Consider the following 17,325-nt stretch of genomic DNA (forward strand, 5'->3'; position numbering starts at 1 on the left):
GTCTTGTTATAATTCCCCGCTTCACATTTCATTTTATTGATGACATTCTGTTATCTTCTGAACCTATATTATTTCTCACAGAAGATCTGCCATTTGCATGGTTTCCCCCCCCGTATGCAATGTACCATTTCTGCTTTCAAAATTTTGTCTTAATCTTTGGGTTTTAGCTGTTTGACAATGGGCTTAGTAGTTGACAGATATACATAAGGGTATTTTTCTTTATATTTATACTTCTTAGATTTATAAGTTGGTATTTTTCTTAGTAAACTTGGGCAACTTTTCAGCCTGCTTCAAGTATATTTTCTATCCCCTTTTTATTCTTGACTCTAATAACACATATGTTAGACTGCATAATACTATCCTACATATTAATGATACTTTGTTTTCAATGCTTTTCTTGTTTGGTTCTTCAGAGTGAGTAATGTCTATCGATCAGTCTTTAAGTTTAGTGACTCTTTCTTCTTCTGTATCTGATCTTTTATTTCCTCCACATACATATACATACTCATACATGACTCAGTTTATGAAGTTGGTTTTTAGTAAACATGAATTTCTGGGAGATAGTGTAGCTTAGTACAAAGACCATCACAAAAAAACCAAAAACCAAAAACCAAAACCAAAAAACAAAAACAAAATAAAGACCATCACCTATGAAGATTAAAACAAACAAATAATAACAACAATAACAAAGACATGTGAATCCTTAATCTCTTACTGACTACAATATAATCTTAGGTTAGTTTTACTTAGACTTTTGAATATAAATTTCCTCATCTATGGAGTTTAGACAGTAAGCTTTATTACACAGGATGGTTGTGAGAATTAAATAAAGAAATATGGGCAGAACTAGAGATATACATTACCAGGCACAATGCATTACACATAATAGATCTATAATGAATAGTTATTCTTTCTTCATTCATGGCTAAAAATTGTCTAGACCAGTACTCAGCAAATTTTTTTCTATAAAGGGCCAGATACTGAATAATTTACGCTTTGTGAGCAATACCATCTTTGTCATAGCTACTCTGCCATTATAGCCACAAAATAGCCATAAACAGTATGTGAAGGAAGGAGCACATCTTTGTTCATTAAACTTTATGTGCAAATCTGGTAGCAAACCAAATTTGGCCTGTAGGAATTGTAGTTTTCAGACATCTGGACTAGATTAAGAAATATGATGGGGTTTTTGCTTACACAGTATGTCTATGCTTTAGAATCTCCAGGCTTTAAAAAATAAATATTCCATCTCTTGTCTTCATGTTTCATATATCTGATCAAAACAAAATTTCTGGTGTGTTTAAAATCTAACTTCCTTGGTAAAAGTATGATTTCATTGTATCACCTTCAGCAATATTATAGGACAGAATTTTCTAAAGTAACATAAAGCCTGTTTTTCTTGTCTTACAAATAGTAATGTTTGGTTGGATTCTTCTCTTTCTAGACTTGGTGTCAAATTCATTGGCAAATGGAAATCCCTAAGGCTGAATGATACTCTCTGTTCTACTGTATGCCCAGTCTTTAACCTGGATCTAGTGGGATTGTCATTGATAATAACTTTTCTTCTTTGTTCTTTAAATACAGGCTAGTATGATATAAAGGAACTGTAAAGGGGAAAATGTACTGGCTTAGAAGTCAGAATTGTGCTCTAACCCAGGGTTTGTCCCCACCTTAGTGATATGTTAATTGAAACATTGAATAATGAATATATCAACGTCTACTTTTTATGAGGTTGTCATCAGCTTTAACCTTTTTCTCCAAACCTGTTATCCTTCTGAATTTATTATCATTCTCAAAATCATTTTGGTTATTCTTACTTCCCTCTTTTTTTTTTCCCTAGCCAAATGGTTATAAACTCTTATGTTTGCAGCATTTGTTGGTTGATAAAGTTTTTTCATGTGCATTATTTAATTTGATTTTCACAACCACTAGTAAGAAGGACAAGGCTTTTACACCTTTATTTGTCTTCATTTAAGATACTTTTCTATGTATCTTATAGAATAGAACAACAGGTGAGCTTTCACAAAGCCATCATTATTGTAATAAACACCCCCCTTCTATTTCCCTCCTTAGCTTCACTACACATTATAGAACAGGGGTTTGGGTTCATTAATATTTAATCTTTCTTTACAATTTTCTGACATTATAGCCACAAAGCAGCCATAAACAGTATATGAAGGAATGAGCATATCTTTGTTCATTAAACTTCATGTACAAAGTCTCCTGACCCATATATCTTTGGAAGCATTTTCAGAGATAAATTTTTGGATTTTAAATATTTTTAACAATAGGCTACTAGCCCTGGAAGTCATATGAAGTAAACCCTAAGATGCACTGGTCAGTATGTCTCTACCTCTAAGTACAAATAACTAATTTTGTCCTGTTACCAAGTATTCAGTGTCCAGTGAGAATTATACTCAAATAACTAATACCTCCTGCTTGGGAATCTTTCAGTCAAATATTAACCCCAAAACATTTATCAGATTTCTTCTTGGTATTGGAAAAGTATTATATTTTATATAAGTTCTATATAAAGACATAGAAATGGATAGACACTGACATATACTGCAAACCTAAAGTATGCAAAATATTCAATTTACTATTCAAATTTTCTTTATTTAATTACCTCTCCATAGAATTTTCTGGGAAAATTCAAACCCTCTTTGTTGTAGCTGATGTGGGATCTAGGTTTACTTTTCTCTTGTGGGTTAATTTGACTTTTGGATTGTGTGAATTAAATAACAGGGTGAATGAATATTAACTTAGTCTCTGCTTTGTAGAGCTATTATGAAGCATAAACATGAAATCAGTCTTGACATTCTATAAAAGAGAGCATAAATTTTTATTTTGACTCTTTCCTACTTTCAGTCACTAATGACTGAAGAAAGTAAGCTGTGGTATACTTAGGGAATACATAAACAAAATGTTTAAAACTAAAAAAATGTGATTAGTGAAGAGAATGTACTACTAGTTGATATGAGTTGATGAATGAGAGTTAGATATAGTAAACTTAATAACATGGAAAAATGTATAAATTTGTTTAAAAAAATCACGGAGAAGCAAACGATGAAATTACACAAAAAGTATGTCAGTTGGCTCATTTAATCTGAAAGATAAAATGATCAAAAAATGAGATGAAGAGAAAATTTAGAAAACAAGCTAAGAATAAGAGATGAAAAATATCACCATCTGGAAGATTTTAAAAACAAATTAAAGAAAATGATATTTAAGAAACAGAATAAAACAGCAAGATAAAACATGAATAAATTCAGTTTGCTAGTCTTTTAAAAAGTGAAATGTAATAGGTAAAATTTTTAAGGAAAATGCTTGAAAGATGAATAGTATATTAGAATAAGTTTTTAAAAGCCTAAGGTCAGCTAAATTGCCTCCTACATTTAGAGGAAAGTAATTTTAAACAGTGTGTCCCCCCCCCCCCCCAGTACAAAACTTAACATTCCCTGGGGAAATATACAGGGTCATTGAGTTCAAGGCAGTTGAATCAACCTTCTGACCTTGTTATAGAGTTCCATTCTCTGGATTAGAGCTCATTGCAAAGAGATTTATGTTGGTTGAGGTCTCTTGTGAGTGATTCTCAATGTAGCAATCCTGAGGCAGAGATATCTCCTTCCTCAAATTCTTATCCCACAAGGAAGACCAAATAGACAAAAAACTTGTCCCTACTAGGATCTAAAGTACAAAGTACAGCAACAGATGACCAAATAGACAAAAAACTTGTCCCTACTAGGATCTAAAGTACAAAGTACAGCAACAGATGATGTTGAGATTATTTCAATGCTTTTCATGTTCCATCTTCTCTGGGAAATTGCTTTTGAGTTCTTTCTTTCTGTGGGAAAAAGAAAAATTAAGGCAGAGGTAAGGATATATCATATTTGAAGCACTAAATGGTATTCAAATATTAGAATTGATAAAGTCACTATAAATTGTTCTGAAACCCAGTCCATTCTGTTCACATGCCATAGAATCTCATGCATACTAGGGAAAGAGTGCCAAGGCTCAAATCAGGTAGCTGTAAAATCATGACCTCCATTCCCTCCCAGACTGCGGAAGGAGGACTGGGGCTTCCCACTGCAGTGCATTTTGTGACTTTACTATGGCAGGATGAGCTGTGTCTGCACCTGACTGTGACTTGAAAATGAAGACACACTGAATCTTAGGCCACTGAAGGACTGTCTTCCCCAAGCTGCAGCATACTGAACTTGAAGTGCAGCCCACCCTACTGCACCCCTCAACCCTCAGAGGCCATCACTTTTATCCCCAGGGATTCAAGGTAAACACTAATTAATTGATTACTATCTGCCAATGAGCTATGCAGTGGGCATTTTTCCCCCAGACGACTCAGATCCCTTTCTAGGGCAACTTATTTTAATTTTTTTTGCCTTACTTTCCGTAACTGTAAAGTGGAGGATAATAATATTTAGGGGTAACACTTATTAAATATTTATTATATACTATAATTGTTCCAAAGGTTTATGTGAGACTAAATCTTCTAATTCCCAGGATGATATTTAAAAGAGTGTTTTATTTTTACCTGAATGTTATAGGTGTATATATTGAAACTAGAGAGGTTAAGAAACTGTGCCTGTCTCATAGAGTGAGGATATAATATGACCAAATATGAGAAATGGCATCATAGCACAGTGCCTTGCATGTGGTATTCATTAATAAACATTAGCTTTTATTATTATTATTATTACTAATTTAAGAATCTCTGTCTCTGTAGTTGGAATTTCTCTCTCTTCTGTGGAAGTTCCTGTTTTAAATGTTCATGTATTTCCTGAAAGATTCATCCATGGCAAGAATAGACATAGACTATACCAGGTCTATTTTAAACAGAGGGACTGATATCCCTATGTTCTTTGGCCTCATGTTGGGGCTACAGAATCAACTTAGAAAAAACTTAAAATTAACTTTTTAGCTATGAGTGCTTTCATTGCTTCACATATTTTCTTCACACAGAATGTATATATTGTCGATTTGAACTGCCTACAGAGATTAGGTTTCACTTTTTAATCAATCCTCCTTAAAGTGAATTAATGAGTGGAGAACACCAGGAAATGGCAGATCAGACACTCATATCATGGTTAAAATGAAATGCAAATTTGATTGGCTATAATTATGTCCAGTATTTAGAAACCTACTTATCATTTTGTAGACTCCTTCAACTGTTTAAAAAATTATAATATGTGGTTTTGTAATATTTAATGCCATCTATATTGTTGGAAAACATGAGCCAGAAACCTGTCTCTTATAAATAGTTTACTGTTGTGACCAGTTTCTTATCTGAGCTCTCTTTTGATTGAAAAGAAATGAACCAAATCTCTGGGAGAGATGCCCCTCAAGTTTCTTTTATTCTCCACATCCTTGCCCACAGCCAGCAATCCTGATTCTGTGGGGGATTATTTATGTTACCCTGTTTGTATTTTTGTTTTCATGTTGTTAGGTATGTGCTATGTAAGTAAGTATCCTATGTGTCTGGGTTTTTATAATATTGTGTTACATACCCACACATATACACACACTACATGTATGCCATTCCAGGTGTTACTAATAAGTGATTCCTTCTAAATCATTGCTTTTGTCATGATACTTTCCTATTCAAGCCGTGATTGGCTTCCCTCTACTTAAATATTGAGTCAAAGCCCCATAAACCAGGGCTTAAGACTCTCCAAAACCTAATTCCAAATGATCATTCTTTTTTGTCGTTGATTGATTGATTGATTGATTGATTTTGTTTTCTTTTCTTCCAAATGGTCATTCTAGTCTTACATTTTAACTGTGGTCAACACAATCATTTCACCTCATTTAATCTGCTATAATTCTTCTTCCTAAATACAACCTGAAAACTTTGGAAGCCAACTTCTACTTCTGGCCAAAATGGAATAAAAGGAACTAGATTAACCCTTCTATCTTAAATAACTAAAAGATATGAAATAGTGGTTTTCAGACATTGCACAAGCAGGCAGTGCACAAAAATAATCACAGGAGAGAGGAAACTTCCCACAATTGTCCCCCCTCCTTTTTCCTTCTTGGGGCTTTTCTTTTTGAGGTATTTCTAGCCACAGCACTGGGAGAGGACTCCAGAGAGAGCCTAAATAGGTTTCCTAAGTTGATGTGATAGGATTGGGTATATGGGGGTGTCCAGGTGGGTGGACCACACAGAGCAGAATGCCACAGAGAGAGAATCAGCACAGAAAGAGAGCCACAGAGAACGGTAGAGGTTGCCCTTTGAATCATCAGCTGAATACTGACCAGCATGTATTTGTGAGGAATTATTCAAGGTGGGAGAAAAAGCCATTTAAAAAGAAAGCACAATAATCCCTGGAGCTTAATAGAGCCTGGAATTGTTTGTTTCTCACTAGCAAGAGTAGAAAAAACATCATAATACATGAAGTATCAGGTACTTAGAAGGTTATTGCCTCAGTAGTGGAGTGTAATTAGCCCAAGACTAACAGTTGTTCTAGTCCACATAACAGTGTTTGAAACCAAGCCTTAAAAGGTAAAGCTGTTTCCAAGTAACTTCATTGCACCCTAGTGGAAAGTTTAAAGTGTTTTTTTTTAACTCAAGAATATTCAGCACTTTTAAAAAATCCTCAATATGTGGCATCCAATTGGAAATTACCAGGTATACAAAGACACATTGTTATCTGTCAATTTGGAAAAAAAAAAAAAAGAGTCCTGACCCAAACCATTGGATAAAACTTTTGGAGCTATGTGAATCTCTTTACTTCTTTCATGCACTCCACAAAAAGCTATTATAATTAAAGTAAGTTGATCGGAGTGCAGGAGATGAGTCATATGCATGGAAAGAAACATTGTGCACACTTGCCTTTTTCTAAGAAATAAGAGTAAGTTAATGATTACTAACTTGAATTCACAGAGGACACCATTGTTTTCAGCCATTAGTTCTCAGCTCCATGGGGGAGAGAGTGGAAACCAAGAGTGTGCACCTTGAATTGGACACCACACATCATTTGCTGCATTGGCACCAGTGTTATCATTCCACTCCAAACCTCACCTCTCTTCTGTCTCCCCACTGAGAACTTCTGCTAATGGAAACATCCTTACCTACTCCCAGAAGAGGATGCCTCTGAACAACCTGGCTACGTAGCCCTCCACTACACCCCTCAAATCATTATTTGTTCCCTTCTCCTGCTTTAGAATTCTTCCTACATTTGTCTCTGACTGATCTGTTACACATTCATTACTTTATAGGTTTAATATCTGCCTCTATTACCAGATTCTACACTTCATGAAGCAAGGGATTTTGTTTACCTCTGAGTCTTCTCAGTCCATAATAGTCACTCATAGATATTTATTAAATGAATTAATAATTCTTATCACACAATTATTTTTGTTGATCTGAATTTTTTGTAAATCAGAGCTTTTGACACTGTTTTCCCACAAAGGTGCTAAGCCGAGTCAACTCAGTTCCTAAGTTTAATAATAGATCAAATGAAAAGTAAATAATGAAGACTGATTAATCCACTTCTATGAGCCTTTAAATACATAGGTACTGCTGATAGGGATTCATAGCAAATACATTCCCATGTTCCCCACTATCACTTGCTATCCCTTTTATGAAATTAAATTACTTTGATCAAAATTAATTAAATATTAATTGAATGTCTATCAGGTGCAGGCACTGTGCTTTATCATGGGAATAAAACGGTGAATAAAATATATCTCATGGTTTCCATCTTCATAGTTTACAGTCTAAATACTTGATAAGTCAATATTCTATTAACAAAATTATGTGCAATGGGAGAGAGAAATGTGAAAATCTAAGATAAATAGCTCTAAATCTGCGTAGCTATTGTTCCAGTTACCTTTATGAAGAACAATAAAAACGTATGGCATACAAAATGAAAAGCATATGGCTCTAATGTCTAGAGTACTATCTGTATCCTTGCAAGAATATACTTTTGGATATATAAAGTATATAAGAAACAGAAAGGTCTTAAAAATAATGTAATTTAAGCGTACCTGGATGGCTCAGTTGGTTAAGCCTCTGACTTGTTTTTGGCTCAGGTCATGATCTCAGAGTTGTGAGATGGAGCCCCATAGTTGGGCTCTGTGCTCAGTATCGAGTGCTTGAAATTCTCTCTCTCCATCTCCCTCTGCCCCCCTTTGCTCTCTCTCTAAAAGAAAGAAATAAATAAAATCTAATTAAAATAATGTAATTTAAACTTTTGTTTTGGAAATGAAAGATCTTGCCTCTTCCTATGTTGAAACTACTTTAGAGTTGAGAAGACAGCTTGATTCTCACCTCTGCTGCTTACAAATGTGTGACCTAGAACAAATCACTAGATTTTTCTGTCTCCATTTCCTTTGTGAAATTATAATAATTATTTTTCCACTTTAACAAGATTGCAGCCAGAATCAAATATGATTATGTTTTAGGAAATGCTTTGAAAACTACACTGTGGCTAAAGATATTCAATAAATTATGTTTGCAAATTGCTCAGCATATTGTTATAAGCACTTAGTAAGTGGTCAGTACATACAACTATTAGAGATGAAAATTTAAAAGGTAAAGATAGCATATAGAAGAGTTTAAGAGCGAATTATATTTCCAAAGAAACACATTTTGAAATTGAGAACCAGAGGGCTTTTCTTTTCTATTCTTTTCCTGAATTTTGATGTGGCTATAATTAGAATGTAATATCAACAATCTTCATTCATCTACCAATGTATGAAGCTAATATTCACCTTCCTTCTCCTACTTCAATTCTTTCTCCAGGAATGCTTGGTGAGTCAGAGAAAGGTGAAAAGAAACCCCAAATGGTATTCACTAAATTCAGTATCAGGTTGAAATGTCTTCCATCATATGATTTTTATGAACATTGGTTTCTCTGATGCCTATTGGATCAATGCAAGAATCAGGTCAGAGATCAGTCTGCCTTTATGAATATTAAAGACAGAATAGAAGGCATTTGATGTGATTGGAATATTTTTGGTTAAATCTTTCTTTTTATGAACTTGGGATCAGAACACAAGATGAAAATGAATATTTAGTAATTTTAGAATTCTTTCCAGGAATTATTTAGCAGAAATAAAAAGCAAAATGTGGAGTTTTGGAGCACATTATGAGCATTGAGAAGATATTCTTGTGTTACTCAGCAGAAGCAGCACACTCTTTTACTTGGATTCAGCTATAAATAATGTTCATTGTCTATTGAAACATTTCCTTTAAAATTTTCTTTTACTATTCTAGGTAAACTAACCATTCAGAGCAATGGCATTCCATCATCATCATCACCATCATCATTATTTGAGAGAGAAAGATAGATAGCATGCACAAACTGGGGAGGGGCAGAGGAAGAGGGTGAGGGAGAATCCCAATCAGGCTCCACATGGAGCATGGAGCCCATCATGCAGCTCAATCTCTTGACTCTGAGATCATGACTTGAGCTGAAATCAAGAGTTGGATGCTTAACTGACTGAGCTACCCAGGTGCCTCTCATTCTATCATTATTATTAGCAGTGAAAATCATCCTTGTCCTTATTAAAAATTATATTACTGATAACTTTTTTTCTCATCATTTCAAAAAGAGCTAATGTTATTGTTGTAACATGACCTAAGAACTATGAAAAATATTTTGTGTAATATAAAATATTTCCTGGGAAATATCATTTACACGGACTTCAATGGCAATGATAACTCTAAAATTATGCAATGAAATGGCTCTGCTATTCGCCAGGAGGCAGTATAGAATAGGGGTTAAATGCACAGATGGCTAAGTTGCCAGACTTCAAAACCTGAATTGTCCTGCTGTTTCACTAGTACTGTGCTTCACTTTCCACCACTACAAAATGCCCCATGCCTATCACTTTTTTACTAATTATATGACATTCTATTCATTGTAGCTCTAATACTTAGTATATATAGATACTCAGTTATTTCTCAAATTCATTAAAAGCAAAAACAAGCATATGTCTATTTCATAGAGTAATTGGCAAAGAAAACTAATATCAAGTATTTAGAAAAATAAATTTCAAGATTTTTTTTTTTAATTTTTTTTATTTATTTATGATAGGCACACAGTGAGAGAGAGAGAGAGGCAGAGACATAGTCAGAGGGAGAAGCAGGCTCCATGCACCGGAAGCCTGACGTGGGATTCGATCCCGGGTCTCCAGGATCGCGCCCCGGGCCAAAGGCAGGCGCCAAACCGCTGCGCCACCCAGGGATCCCGAAAAATAAATTTCAGATCTAGTTTGTAGTCTTGCTATTTAGACTACTATCTGTTGTTAGGAGATGCTGGAAAGATAAATGTTAAAGAATATTAGCATTTAAAATGCCCTGGAAAGGAAAATAAAACAATGTTTTTTTCTTCTGCTATATGATTATTCAGACTACGTGTTTTCCTTCACTTCAATTCTTCAGTTTTGTTGTTTACCTTTAGGCACATTTACTGGACCTATAGAATCAATGAAGAGGAGGTAGAAAGTAAAATCTAAGAATCTCACTGGAGAAATGCCCATAAAATTCAAACCTGTTTCAATTAAGAGTTGAAAGATCAGTGAAGGATTTTTCATGAAGGGAAGTTGCTTGCATTATTAAAAATCACCACAATCAATCTCTAAATATATTATTTTTTTCTAAATATATTAACTAGAAATATAGAATTGATCAAATATTCAAGGAAATGAAATAAAGGGCTAAATGAAATCTTGCATGGTAAAACTTCAGTATTTTCTTAAACACTCTTTTTAACAAAAGTTCAAGCGTGCTGGACTTATCCTCAATAATATTAATAGCATCTAACATTTACACTGTATCTACTAGTTGCCAGGTAATACTCTAGGCCACTTAATATACTGATTCCTTTATTGCCAATATCTCTCTGTTCTGGATACCATTATTATCTTCATATTACAAATGTGGAAGCAGAAACACAAAGATGAGTGACGAGTGTTAAATGACTGTGTTGGGATTTGCCAAGGCATTCTGGCTTTGAAATCTGTGTTCATACGTACTACATGCTACGGGGCACTGTCCCTCAGAATTCCTACTTGAACTTCCTACTCTCACTACCACCTGCTTTCCTACTAACCTATCTGCCTGCTTTCTGGCCACTTGTCTGTCTTATTAAGACCTCCACCAACTTGACTCTTCCATTGTTTTTCCTACTCATCGCATAAATTCACTTACGTCTTTATTCAGTGTAGCATCTACAGTGTATCATAATCACCTCATTTTACACCCTCTATTCCCCCCTCTCTTTTTCTTTGATACCCTCATCTAACTAAACAGCAGTTCAAATTACACCAAACTATCTGCCTACTCTGTGTGTATATTGAGGAGCTGAGCATTGCAGAAGATACGTTCAGAGCTGCTACTTATGTTTTGTTTAAATTCATGATCATAGGGATGCCTGGGTGGCTCAATCAGCTAAGCATGTGCATTTGGCTCAGGTCATGCTGTCGGGGTCCGGGGATGGAGCCCCACATCAGGCTCTCTGCTCAGTAGGGGGTCTGCTTCTCCCTCTCCCTGTCTTTCACCCTTACTTGTGCTTGCTCTCTCTCTCTCAAATAAATACATAAAATATTTTTAAAATTCCTGATCATAAACTTAAGTGCATGCATTATTGAGTCAAAAAATCCTATTACACTTCCTAGTACGTTCACTTTCCCATTATCAAAAGGATCATTGCTCTTTACCTATAAAGATGTTCATTGTTTCACTGTTTCTAATAGCAAAAGACTGGAAAGAATCTAAACACCCAGAACTGAATTGACTGAATAACATACACCAGCACAATGGAACAGCTTTATTAATGATAGAAGAATACTTAGAAGAATAGTGAAAGATACTTATTGGCAAGAGAAAACAGTCATTGTTACACAAGGAAGGCAGGCTACAAAAACCTTTGCACCGTTCAGTTATAATAAAATACATGGAAATAAAAATGAAAATTAGTAGTGGTTTTCTCCAGATGGCTGGATTAGAAATAATTATTTTATTCTTGTTTTTTTTATCTATGTATATTCTCCATTGAGGATCGGATATCTTGTAGTAAAGTTATCTTTAAGAAGGCAATGCTACTATGTCATTTTCTTCTACTCTTTTCTCCCTAACACATCACTCCCCACTCCTCCTCCCTCTTCAATTATGTTCCAAATTTGTATTGAAAAAAATTGATCCGAAATTCTTTGGGTTCTATCTACAATCCTACCTGCATTTCAGCATATTTTCTCTACTAGCTCTTGGGTTCCTGTAAAATATGGGAACCTTGTTCACCCTACAGGGCAACCTCATGACTGATGCCCTGTATCTTTTACTTAGTCACTTCTGCAAAGATTTTAATTGATTAAACTTTCTGTCAACAGTTTGGTATTCTCTCTTTCTTGAATGATTCACTTCCCCCTTTTCTACAAAAGGATATAACATAGTGGCTCAGGGGTGGGCTCTAGGTAGAACCTGCCTTGATTGAGCATCGCTTCCCTTTATTTCTAGCTGTGTAGACCAATTAGCTGAACTAATAGTTTTGTAGAGCATTTGCCAAATTTCTCTTTCAGTTTCATCGTCTACAAAATGTGTTATTAATATTATGTACGTCATAGGATAGTAGGATGTAATTAGGATGATATTAATTAATGCCTGTAAAATTCTCAGAATAGTGCCCAGGGCATAGTAAGTAGTTAATAAATGTTTCCTATCTCCTCCTCCCCCTCTACTTCCCTTTATCTTCTTCCTTATCGTTTCTTTACAAATATGTTTTTGAACCTCTTATTTGGGGGAAAATGCTCTCTCATACCATTTCTCCCTTTGGCTTCATTTTTCTCCATTCCACATATACAGGAAATTTTTTGAACACTTTTCCAATAAGCTCTTCACTTCTTTACCTCTTTGCTTAGGTCAGTTTGCACTAGTCACCACTTATATTGGCTCTTCTTCCCAGTATCACAATGTGTCCTTGCCATGGACACATTGGCAAGCAGCAGTCACTACTCTTTTTCATCTTCACTTTTTAGCACCATCTGACTCGGTTTACCAATTCCTCCTTCTGGGAACATTTTCTTCTCTTGGTTTCAAGAACATTATGTTCTCCTGATTTTCCTACTACCTTTCTGCTCTTCATGCCTGTTCCTATGACGTTCTTCATGGCTTCACCTCTGTGTTAGCATACTCTAGGGCTCTATATCCAGGCTACTTTTCTATCTACATACTCTTCTATCTTACAAGGCAGAGATAAGTGTAAATAACAAATTATATTTAAAAAGATTTATGTTTATATGATTTAACTTTGCCCAGAAGATAAAAATATATAAATAAATCTTTATGAAAAAGGCAGTCTTCAAGTTTTAATAGCAGTTGTAGAATGTTTTATTTTATTCATGACCTATTAAAGTGAACAACATTGGCTTTATAAAGAAGCGGAACAGACACCTCACAAAATGACTACTCATGTACACATGAACTCATGCTCCTCATCCCTAGTAACCACTATGGAACCAGCAAATGATAACCATAGTATGCAAAGAATAATCTTTCCTGTAAAAATGTACCATAATGGAAAAATTCCATCATTGATTTATTTTTCAAAAAGATTTTACCAATGAAAGGTATGAAAGATGGATCAATATTACTCTTTCTTCACTCTCTCCCATATCAATTACTTATTTTGTCAAGATAGTCACATTATTTTTCAATTAGTTTTGTTCATGTCTAAGTCTTTCAGTAACCTAAGACCTTTTTTCCCAAGCAGAACCTTATAGTCATTTACCTTAGTGATTTTCTGCATAATGCTTGCTACATAGTAATATGAAAAATATTTCTTGATTGAAGAAATAAAATAAATTCAGTATTATGTATACTTTTATAGTTGTGTTCCAAATAGCCCATGGTATTGGTATAATGAATAGAACATAGAAAATTTTATTAGAATGAATTTAAATTTCTTGTTCTAATTGTTATTAATTAAGTTAATAATTGCTATTATAGCCTACTCACTGGTCACCCTACTTTGATTTTTACTCTCCTCTTAAACCTTTACTGACACTGACACATTGGCCACAGTGAGCTTCTTGAAAAGCAAACTTTACCATGTCACTTTCCTGCTTGAGGGCATTGTTGACACCTTGATAGAATCCTATTGTTCTTTGATTACAGTCCAAAAGCCTCAATAGGGCCAAGTAGATCTTATGATTCCCTTCCCATCTCTAGAGTTTTATCTCGAAGTCCTCTCTTCACTTCTGACTTGTCTCTTTGGTTTTCTTTACATTCATTGTCATGGTGTTGGCTGCCTGCCTAAGATCTCAGAGTTCTCCTCCTTTAGTCCACTTGCCTTATATACTCCATGTTCAGATCAAATGCCACTTCCTCAGGGACTCTCCCTTCATCTCAGGCTAAGTAGGTACCACTATTGTATGTCTCCTAACACCTGATCCTGTTGATAGACCTCATTTTAATTGTATTTGCTGATGCATTAATTTACTTAACTTCCATCTTCCTTAAGCGTTTAACCTCTAAGTTAGATAACTATATGGACTATACTACCCTTTATAAGATGACAAATTCAGGTTAGGGAAAATGTGGTAAAATACTAAGTGTCCATGGTAATACTGAGATATCAACACAGGGATTCTTATGTTCCCCCTTGACTTTGAGTCCATTTGATTGAGGGTCATAAGCATAATTAATCTAAGGAGGCAAAAGAAAAAAAGGTGCTACATGCTATTTCAAATGTCCCTTGCTAGCATGCCCACTGCAAAATTACAAAACCTATATGGAAACACTTTTCTTTAATCATGTCTTCCCTGCTCTCTAAAGATGGGTTATCAGCAGGGCCAGAGGAAATCTTTGTCTTCCTGGAGAGAGATTTTTTTAACGTGGGAATGATCTCTTTCCTGCTTTCCTCACCAGGAGTGAGAAAGAATGGCATTTGACTTCTTTCCCCTTCCAAGGAATTAGAGCTCTCTTACCTGTGCTACGTGAGAAAATTTAGGTGCAACTCAATCAGAAAATTGTGGGGTCACAATGCTGGTGGACGCTTTTGATGCTGCTGAAGTCTATACAATAGGAGAGATTTTAGTTAAGAGAAGTAGTGTCTGGGAATGACCTGCATTCCTACCACATAGACTTGCAAAGACAGTGGATCTTCGGTAACTGGAGTATGTATCAGTTTAGGTGGTGAGGGTTATGCCATCTTCAATATCCCATGAAGTCTGCTTATCTGAACATGAAGAGTCTAGAGGAAAGAGACAATGAGCTGGAGGTGGAGGGATGGATGACAAACTGGGGGAAATGAAGGGTAAGGCTATGCCTGGGCAAGAGATTATACCTCCCTCCTCATTCCACGATCCCAAAGAACATCAAGAGCTTCTCACGACAGAGCCAGGCACTTGAAGGTAGTCATGAGGACAGCTGGTGGCAGCCATGGCCGGCTCATTTGTGGAATACAAGAAATAGTGAAAGGGATTATAAGGGAAAGGAGGGAAACTGAGTGGGGAAAAATTAGAAAGATAAACCATGAGAGACTCCTAACTCTGGGAAACAATCAAAGGGTTGCAGAAGGGGAGGTGGGTGGTGGGCTAGAGTAGCTGGGTGATAGGCACTAAGGAGGGCACTTGATGGGATAACCCCCAGAATATTATACTATATATTCGAAAATTGAATTTAAATAAAATATTAAAAAACAAAACAAAAAGAATTTTTAGAAAACCAAATTAAAAAAAAAAGAAAGGAAAACTTTTCCAGAGATATCTATTATCATCTCTCCTTTTCTAAAAGGAAGCTGCATTTCATTACCTCTGCTCCTGTCAATTTATTCAATGGAAAGAAAAGATTTCTTTCTGACATTTTTCTTGGGAGAAAGGTGAAGCAAGTGAAAGCTGTAGCATAGAAAGCTAATATACTCTTCCTTTCTTGCATCGTGAAATAAAGGAGAGGACCTGTCTGCAAACTATGAGAAACTCAGAAAGAGTGCCCATATCTACCAGCCGGAGAACTATTTTAATGGAAAAGTTGTGTTCACATGATCATTTGTCAGTCTTTTCAGCAAGACTCATATGTGACTTTTTTTTCTTTTTTTTCTGGACTTGATATGATTAAAAACTATCATTTTGGAATGTGCAGAACGAAATACACATTGAGTTAATTACTCAGGAGGGGAGGAGTGTGAGGAAGGAAAGCATATATTATTATTATTGCTATGCATCTTAGTAAAATGTGTCTGAAAAAGAATACACTGAAGAAATAAAAGAAATTAAATTGTTTTAGGTCTTTCATCACCAAACCATAGACTAACAGTGTCTTAAAGGACCTTATAGGGTAAAGCTAATGATAAAATAATACTTGTGAAGTGTCTGACACATCAGCTAATGTTCTAGGTATGTTCATTTTTTCTGATAACCCTTGACAGGTTAGGTCTATTATTCCATTTCTGCAGATGGAGAATCTGAAATTCAGAAGTATTAAATAACATGTCCAAATTGCATAGCAATAAATGACAGAACTGAAGTATGAACCGATTAAATGATGATTCAGTCAATGCTTGAATACTGTCAACTTAGAACCATATAATTCCTGGTTACCCAGGCAATTAAAAAAAGGAACATGATTTGTATTGTGTTCTTAATAAGCAAAGTTAGAAACTCAGAGTGAAGGTTTAGGTTTTTTTCTGATTGCTTCTTTATAGAAAAATCATATCCTTAGTTAATTCTACAAGGATATGAGAATGCATTTGACAAGTTTGACTTTCAACTTGCCATTTCAGATCACAAGTAACACTTTTTTTTAAAGGTTACATTTCTGTGGCAGAGATTGCTAGCTGTTCACCAAAACCCATTCACCTCTTCTTTCAGGATCCACAAGAGTCTACACTTCTAGCTACCCTTGCATTTAAGTATGACTGAAATTCTAGCCAACAGAATGTGAGGAGATAAAGTGTGTCTTCCAAGGAAAAGTCTTCTTTTAAAAAAACCCTCCATGCCCTCTTTCCTCTGTTGCCAGTAAATGAGATGATGATGAAGTCCTAGAAAATGGTTGAGCCACAAAATGAAAGGAGTCTGGATCTCCTAATTCCTGACTAGGGATGCTTGCTTTGAAATCTCTCATGGGGAAGAAATAAACTTCTACTGCATTTGAGCCCTTGAACATACTTGAGACAATCTGTAGTGCAACAACTTCACTAACAAAATAGTGGATTATTTGGAATTAAAAAAACAAACATTGCATTTGGATTTGTTGTTCCCCATCCACTGTAAAATCATGGTGGATAAATGGACTTCTCTGAGTCGGTTTCTTCTGTGAAAGAGAAATAAAAATTTCCACTTTATGAACTTGTAAAGATTAATTTAAAT

At 35.2% G+C, this 17,325-nt stretch overlaps 2 long non-coding RNA genes across 4 annotated transcripts in view; one reads left to right on the forward strand and one right to left on the reverse strand.

Moving 5' to 3' along the window:
* Positions 1-17,325, forward strand: part of LOC140599892 (uncharacterized) — a 93,287-nt gene that overhangs the window by 14,071 nt on the left and 61,891 nt on the right. The window lies entirely within an intron of this gene.
* The window catches only part of LOC140599891 (uncharacterized), a 378,363-nt gene continuing 361,493 nt past the window's right edge, over positions 456-17,325 (reverse strand). For all 3 annotated transcript variants that reach the window (XR_012002904.1, XR_012002903.1, XR_012002905.1), the window contains 2 exons: positions 8,005-8,159; positions 456-3,844 (listed from right to left, as the gene is read on the reverse strand). This is a non-coding gene — a long non-coding RNA (uncharacterized lncRNA). The remainder of the gene's footprint in view (positions 3,845-8,004; positions 8,160-17,325) is intronic.

This window comes from Vulpes vulpes, chromosome 8 (genome assembly GCF_048418805.1).
Source record: "Vulpes vulpes isolate BD-2025 chromosome 8, VulVul3, whole genome shotgun sequence".
Lineage (NCBI taxonomy): Eukaryota > Metazoa > Chordata > Mammalia > Carnivora > Canidae > Vulpes > Vulpes vulpes.